Below are 8,012 nucleotides of genomic sequence, written 5' to 3'. Positions count from 1 at the left end.
AAGAACTGGGGAGTTCTTAGTAGGGTCGGGGTTATTAGTTACGTTCATTAATTCCGTGTTATTTAGCAGAATACAAAAAACAGTAAATAGAAGATACAGATAAATAGAGAAGATAGAGAAAACAGATAGCAGAATACAAAACAGAAGGATATAAGAAAATACAAAACAGACACAGAGAATAAAATACAAACAAGGAAAACATACATTCATACCACAATCATAACAAAGGAAATGCACTACCAAGTATGATGCATGTCTAGCCCTAGCGCAGGTAATAAGCTCATTTGTTGGTTACATACCCGCTCCCGACGTTACCCGGAGTCCTTTGACCAGGTAAGGCTTCCCTGTTGGCAATGCCCCTCGCAAGAGTCCTTTGACTTGTGAGGCAAACCACTGCAAGAGTCCTTTGACTTGCATGGCGGAGCTAGTTAACTTATATTTGCCCAACACACTCTCTGTAAGAGTCCTTTGACTTACAGGAGTATATGCTAGTCGTGTGTTCTCGATACCTCTGTAAGAGTCCTCTGACTTACAGAATAGCATTATAGCTAAGTATCCCAGGAAAGCACTCTCAGTGGTCGTACCACCATCTTATCTGACTGCCTTCATGCAGCAGATCATCACATAATCATTCTCATTATCATCATTCATTATCATTCTCATTATTCATCATCACTTTCACATTCTTATGCAGTACCTCTTTCTTTCTCTGTATCTCTTTACTCTGTTCTTTGCATCTCTTTTCTCTGTATCTCTTTACTCTGCTTTAATTACTCTGTTCTCTGTATCTCTTTTCTCTTCTTTGATTACTCTTTTCATCTGTATCTATATTACTCTTTTTCTCTTTATCTCTTTACTTTACTCTGGTTACTCTGTTTTCTGTGTTTCTCTACTCTGCTCTGATTTCTCTACTTAACGTATGTATTTAAAGTTTATGTAAATTTCGGTATGAATAGTTCGCCTGTCCCAAGCATAGGTTCATTAAGTCTATACTGAAACAGTTTAACTTTTCATATAATACCAAACCCTAGTCGCAACTCAAGGACTAACTATGTTGCCCTACTTCGTTCACTAATTTCTGTCTGTTTTTCTGTCATTAAAACTTTACAGACTTTTCTTTGGTTTTTTTATCTTTTCTTTAACTTTTTATCTTTTATTTATCTTTGCCTCACTAATATTTTTTTACCACTCCCTAAGTGTTTTATGAAGGTAATTATGAGATTCTGCGCTTAAAGTTGTCTTTCTAAAGCTTTTACAGAAAACTGCCTTTTCCGCATTATTTTATTATTTTTATTAAAATATTATTTTTAATTAAATATTATTATTTAATATTTTATTATTTTTTATTATTTTATCATTAAATTTTCGAAAATTAACTTACTTTTACTTTTAACCTTTAAAATTCACTTTTTACCACCCGTAACTTTTAATATTTCTACTTTTACCCCCCTAACTTTCAGAAATTACCGAATAACCCCTCAAACACCAAAATAATTACAACCTTGCCCTTTCTAAGATCTAAAAGGTGTTCTTCAATGTTCTTCATCACACTCAAAGTGTTCTTCGTGTTCTTCGTAAATTCTTCAGATTCTTTCTCTGTTTTTACCCGTTTATCAGTCTTTTCAGCAACCGATTTTTACCATAATTCATAATAAATTAGCAGCCACTAAAACCCCATCTTCTCTACATGATTTCAACACAAATTGAACCTCAATTTAAGCTTAGGGTTTCGTTTTTCCAGCTCCCCAAAAACATGAACTTTAAAGCTTGAATTTCATCAAATTTCATCAAAATTTCACCAAATTTTCACCAAGAATCAATCATATATGCAACCAATTTTTAGCACAGCCAATTTATACAACATTCACACAAATCAAACACAAATAATCAAGATTAATTTCGTGACACCCTACCTTGATTTGCTGCTCCAAATCCGGTTACTCTTTGAAGTGTTCTTAAAGCACTTTTTCCTCCTAAAACACATCAAGAACAACTTTAAATCCACAAACTCTCAACTAAAAAAATCTCCCTCAGCACGTTAGGAAGAGGTATATCACCTTCGACTTGCTGGAAATTAACGTTTCTTGGCCCTCAAGTCAAGTTAAGCATGATTCCTAAGGAAGAACATCAAGAAAACACATGTTTTGCATGGTTTTCCTTGAAAACCGAATTAAAATGGGAGGGAGACAGCCATCTCACCTTATTTCCATCCTTGATAAGTTACATGGTTATGTAGAGGAAGAAGAGAGGATCATTTTGCTGAAATCGGAGTTTTGATTTGAGTTTTGGTTCAGAAGAAATCAAGCTTTAAAGATTAAGTGTTCATGAAAGTTTCTCTCTTTTCTCTCTTGTTATTTTCGGCCAAAATGATGAAATGAGACAGCCTTGGAGGTCTTGGGGGTGTAAGGTGAGTTGTGATTGGTTGGCTTGGAGGTGGATTAAAATAATATTAAAATATCTCAGGTGTATAACAACTAAAACTAGGTGTATCGGAACACTTGTAAAAATGTCTCTAAAAATTATTTTCTGAGCTACTAGCATAAATGACACTAGTAACATATTTATTATGAGAATAAAACATGTATAATGAGGCCTTAGCATTGCTAAAGTCATCAGAGAGTGCTGGTGCTAAGCTGCACCAGTAAACCGTAAACCCGGTTAAAACGATTTTCTGTTTTTAACTAAAACAGACCAGGCAACCTTATAATATCATTCAAGCATTTTATAATAATAATATAATGATAATATTATACTATTATCTCTCTCCTCTCATAAATCGAGTCCGGTTTGTCAAACTGAGACTATTTACGAAAAACCGAATCAAAACCCCTAACCGATACGGTTCAAAAACTAGGTTCTTCGTGACCGCGTTACCGAGCTTGTCTCAACTAAGGTCCTGAGTTAAAGATAATATAATGACAATGAGGATTGAGATGCTTGATGATACAGAAGAGGTATTCCCTTTACTGATCTTTCGGAGAAATCCGTGTATTCAGAAATGATCTCGCGTACTCGAAAATTAGGGTTGTTACAGTCACTACGCCCAGCACTCGCGAGTTTGAAGTTCGTCACAGCCATCCCTTCCCAGATCCTACTCGAAATACCACAGACAAGGTTTAGACTTTCCGAATCTCAGGAATGGCCATCCATGGGTTCTAACTTATACCACGAAGATACTAATAACTCGGACTCAGTCCCCTGTATTAGATATCTAAGAGATATTCATTCTAACTTGTTTACATGTAGAACGAAAGTGTTTGTCAGGCACGTGTTCATGAGTGAGAATGATGATGAGCGTCACATAATCATCACCTTCATCATGTTCTTGGGTGCGAATGGATATCTTAGAAGCGGAATAAGTTGAATTGAATAGAAAAATAGTAGTACTTTGCATTAAATCATGAGGAACAGCAGAGCTCCACACCTTAATCTATGGAGTGCAGAAACTCTACCGTTTGAAAATACATAAGTGATAATGGTCCAGGCATGGCCGAATGGCCAGCCCCCATGAAAGTCTAAGATAGCATAAAACTGATCAAAGATGATCCGAAGATTAACTAAAATCATAAGATGTCTAATACAATAGTAAAAAGTCCTATTTATACTAAACTAGCTACTAGGGTTTACAAAAGTAAGTAATTGATGCATAAATCCACTTCTGGGGCCCACTTGGTGTGTGCTTGGGCTGAGCTTGAATGTTACACGTGCAGAGGCTTCTTCTGGAGTTGAACGCCAAGTTGTAACGTGTTTTTGGCGTTCAACTCTGGTTCGTGACGTGTTTCTGGCGTTTAACTCCAGATTGTAGCGTAGAACTGGCGTTCAATGCCTGTTTGCGTCATCTAAACTAGACCAAAGTATAGACTATTATATATTGCTGGAAAGCCCTGGATGTCTAATTTCCAACGCAATTAGAAGCGCGCCATTTTGAGTTTTGTAGCTCCAGAAAATCCACCTTGAGTGCAGGGAGGTCAGAATCCAACAGCATCAGCAGTCCTTCTTCTATCTCTGAATCTGATTTTTGCTCAAGTCCCTCAATTTCAGCCAAAAAATACCTGAAATCACAGAAAAACACACAAACTCATGGTAAAGTCCAGAAATGTGAATTTAACATAAAAACTAATAAAAACATCCCTAAAAGTAACTAGATCCTACTAAAAACATACTAAAAACAATGCCAAAAAGCGTATAAATTATCTACTCATCACAACACCAAACTCAAATTGTTGCTTTTCCCCAAGCAACTGAAAATCAAATAGGATAAAAAGAAGAGAATATACTATAAATTCCAAAATATCAATGAAACATAGCTCCAATCAGATGAGCGGGACTTGTAGCTTTTTGCCTCTTGAATAGTTTTGGCATCTCACTTTATCCATTGAAGTTCAGGATGATTAGCATCTATAGGAACTCAGAGTTCAAATAGTATTATTGATTCTCTTAGTTCAGTATGTTGATTCTTGAACATAGCTACTTTATGAGTCTTGGCCGTGGCCCTAAGTACTTTGTTTTCCAGTATTACCACCGGATACATAAATGCCACAGACACATAATTGGATGAAACTTTTCAGATTGTGACTCAGCTTTGCTAAAGTCCCCAATTAGAGGTGTCCAGGGTTCTTAAGCACACTCTTCTTTTGCTTTGGACCTTGACTTTAACCGCTCAGTCTCAAGTTTTCACTTGACACCTTCACGCCACAAGCACATGGTTAGGGACAGCTTGGTTTAGCCGCTTAGGCCATGATTTTATTCCTTTAGGCCCTCGTATCCACTGATGCTCAAAGCCTTGGGATCCTTTTTATTTACCCTTGCCTTTTGGTTTAAGGGTTATTGGCTTTTTGCTCTTGCCTTTTGGTTTTAAGAGCTTTTGGCTTTTTCTGCTTGCTTTTTCTTTTTCTATTTTTTTTCGCCATTTTTTTCTTTTTTTTTCTGCAAGCTTTTGTATTCACTGCTTTTTCTTGCTTCAAGAATCATTTTTATGATTTTTCAGATTATCAAATAACATGTCTCCTTGTCATCATTCTTTCAAGAGCCAACATATTTAACATTCATAAACAACAACTTCAAAAGACATATGCACTGTTCAAGCATTCATTCAGAAAACAAAAAGTATTGTCACCACATCAATATAATTAAACTAAGTTCAAGGATAAATTTGAAACTCATGTACTTCTTGTTCTTTTGAATTAAAAACATTTTTCCTTTAAGAGAGGTGATGGATTCATAGGACATTCATAACTTTAAGACAAAGTTACTAAATACTAATGATCATGTAATAAGACACTAACATAGATAAGCACTTAACATAAAGAAAACGAAAAACAGAAAATTTGAGAACAAGGAATGAGTTCACCTTAGTGATGGTGGCGTTTTCTCCTTGAGGAACCAATGATGTCCTTGAGCTCTTTTATGTCTCTTCCTTGTCTTTGTTGCTCCTCCCTCATTGCTCTTTGATCTTCTCTAATTTCATGGAGGGTGATGGAGTGCTCTTGGTGCTCCACCCTTAGTTGTCCCCAATAATTGTCTGGAGGAAAATGTATCCCCTGAGGTATCTCAGGGATCTCTTGATTTACAGTCAAATGTTCTACCACTGAGCTATAGACCCTTGATGGAAGCTTTTGTCTTCCCTTTCTTCTTTCTAGAGGTTTCTCTGGCCTTAGGTGCCATCAATGGTTATGGAAAAACAAGAAGCTTATGCTTTTAACACACCAAACTTAGAATATTGCTCGCCCTCGAGCAAGAGAAGAAAGAATAGATGAGGAAGAAGATGTGGAAGAATCTAGGATTATGAGGAGGGAAGGTGGGGATCCTGTGGGATCCACAGATCTTGAGATGATCCTGTGAGGTCCACAGATCTTGAGGTGTCAAGGATTTACATCCATGCACCAATTAGGCATGTAAAATGCTTTTGCATGCAATTCTGGCGTTTAAACGCCGAATTGGTGCTTGTTCTGGGCGTTCAGCGCCCAAATGCAGCATGTTTCTGGCGTTGAACGCCAGTTCTATGCTTGTTTCTGGCGTTCAGCGCCAGCTTTCCTCAGTGTGCATTCCTGGCGTTTGAACGGCAGGATGCTGCTTGTTTTGGGCGTTCAACGCCAGATCCATGCTCTGTTCTGGCGTTGAACGCCAGCCAGATGCTCCTTACTGGTGTTTAAACGCCAGTAAGCCCTTCCTCCAGGGTGTGATTTTTCTTCTGCTATTTTTTATTCTGTTTTTGATTTTTCTATTTATTTTGTGACTCCACATGATCATGAAACTAATAAAACATGAAATAACAATAAAATAAAAATAAAATTAGTTAAATAAAAATTGGGTTGCCTCCCAACAAGCACTTCTTTAATGTCAATAGCTTGACAGTGGGCTCTCATGGAGCCACACAGGTGATTAGGTCAATTTTATAGACTCCCAACACCAAACTTAGAGTTTGGATATGGGAGTTCAACACCAAACTTAGAGTTTGATTGTGGCCTCCCAACACCAAACTTAGAGTTTGATTGTGGGGGCTCTGTATGACTCTGTTTTGAGAGAAGCTTACTGTACCTATTTTCCATGTTTACAGAAGGATGTCCTTGAGTTTTAAACACAAGGGAGTCCTCATTCAATTGAAGGACTAGTTCACCTTTGTTAATATCAATCACAGCTCTTGCTGTGGCTAGGAAGGGTCTTCCAAGGATGATGGATTCATCCTCATCCTTCCCAGCATCCATGATTATGAAATCAGCAGGGATGTAAAGGCCTTCAACCTTTACTAACACGTCCTCTACTTGTCCATAAGCCTCTTTTCTTGAGTTGTCTGCCATCTCTAATGAGATTTTAGCAGCTTGCACCTCAAAGATTCCCAGTTTCTCCATTACAGAGAGTGGCATGAGGTTTATTCCTGACCCAAGGTCACATAGAGCCTTCTCAAAGGTTATGGTGCCTATGGTATAAGGTATTAGGAACTTTCCAGGATCCTGTTTCTTCTGAGGCAGTCTCTGTTGATCCAATGCATTTAGTTCATTGGTGAACAGGGGAGGTTCATCTCCCCAAGTTTCATTACCAAATAAATTGGCATTCAGCTTCATGATTGCACCAAGGAACTTGGCAACTTGCTCTTCAGTAACATCTTCATTCTCTTCAGAAGAAGAATACTCTTCAGAGCTCATGAATGGCATAAGGAGGTTCAATGGAATCTCTATGTTCTCTAGATGAGTCTCAGATTCCTTTGGTTCCTCAGAGGGAAACTCCTTATTGATCACTGGACGTCCCAAGAGGTCTTCCTCTTTAGGATTCACGTCCTCCCCTTCCTCCTTGGATTCGGCCATGATGGTTATATCAATGGCCTTGCACTCTCCTTTTGGATTTTCTTCTGTATTGCTTGAGAGGGTACTAGGAGGGGTATAAGTGATCTTCTTACTCAGCTGGCCCACTTGTGCTTCCAAATTTCTAATGGAAGACCTTGTTTCATTCATGAAACTCACTGTGGCCTTAGATAGATCAGAGACTAAGTTTGCTAAATTAGAGGTATTTTGTTCAGAGTTCTCTGTCTGTTGCTGAGTGGATGATGGAAAAGGCTTGCTATTGCTAAACCTGTTTCTTCCACCATTATTAAATCCTTGTTGAGGCTTTTGTTGATCCTTCCATGAGAGATTTGGGTGATTTCTCCATGAGGGGTTATAGGTGTTTCCATATGGTTCACCCATGTAATTCACCTCTGCTATTGCAGGGTTCTCAGGATCATAAGCTTCTTCTTCAGAAGATGCCTCTTGAGTACTGTTGGATGCAGCTTACATTCCATTCAGACTCTGAGAAATCATATTGACTTACTGAGTCAATATTTTGTTCTGAGCCAATATGGCATTCAGAGTATCAATTTCAAGAACTCCCTTCTTCATAGGCGTCCCATTACTCACAGGATTCCTCTCAGAAGTGTACATGAACTGGTTATTAGCAACCATGTCAATGAGTTCTTGAGCTTCTGCAGGCGTTTTCTTTAGGTGAATGGATCCACCTGCAGAAGTATCTAATGACATCTT

Source organism: Arachis ipaensis, chromosome B06 (assembly GCF_000816755.2).
Source record: "Arachis ipaensis cultivar K30076 chromosome B06, Araip1.1, whole genome shotgun sequence".
Classification (NCBI taxonomy): Eukaryota; Viridiplantae; Streptophyta; class Magnoliopsida; order Fabales; family Fabaceae; genus Arachis; species Arachis ipaensis.
The sequence above is the reverse complement of the archived record's forward strand: the minus strand, read 5'-3'. Positions refer to the sequence as shown.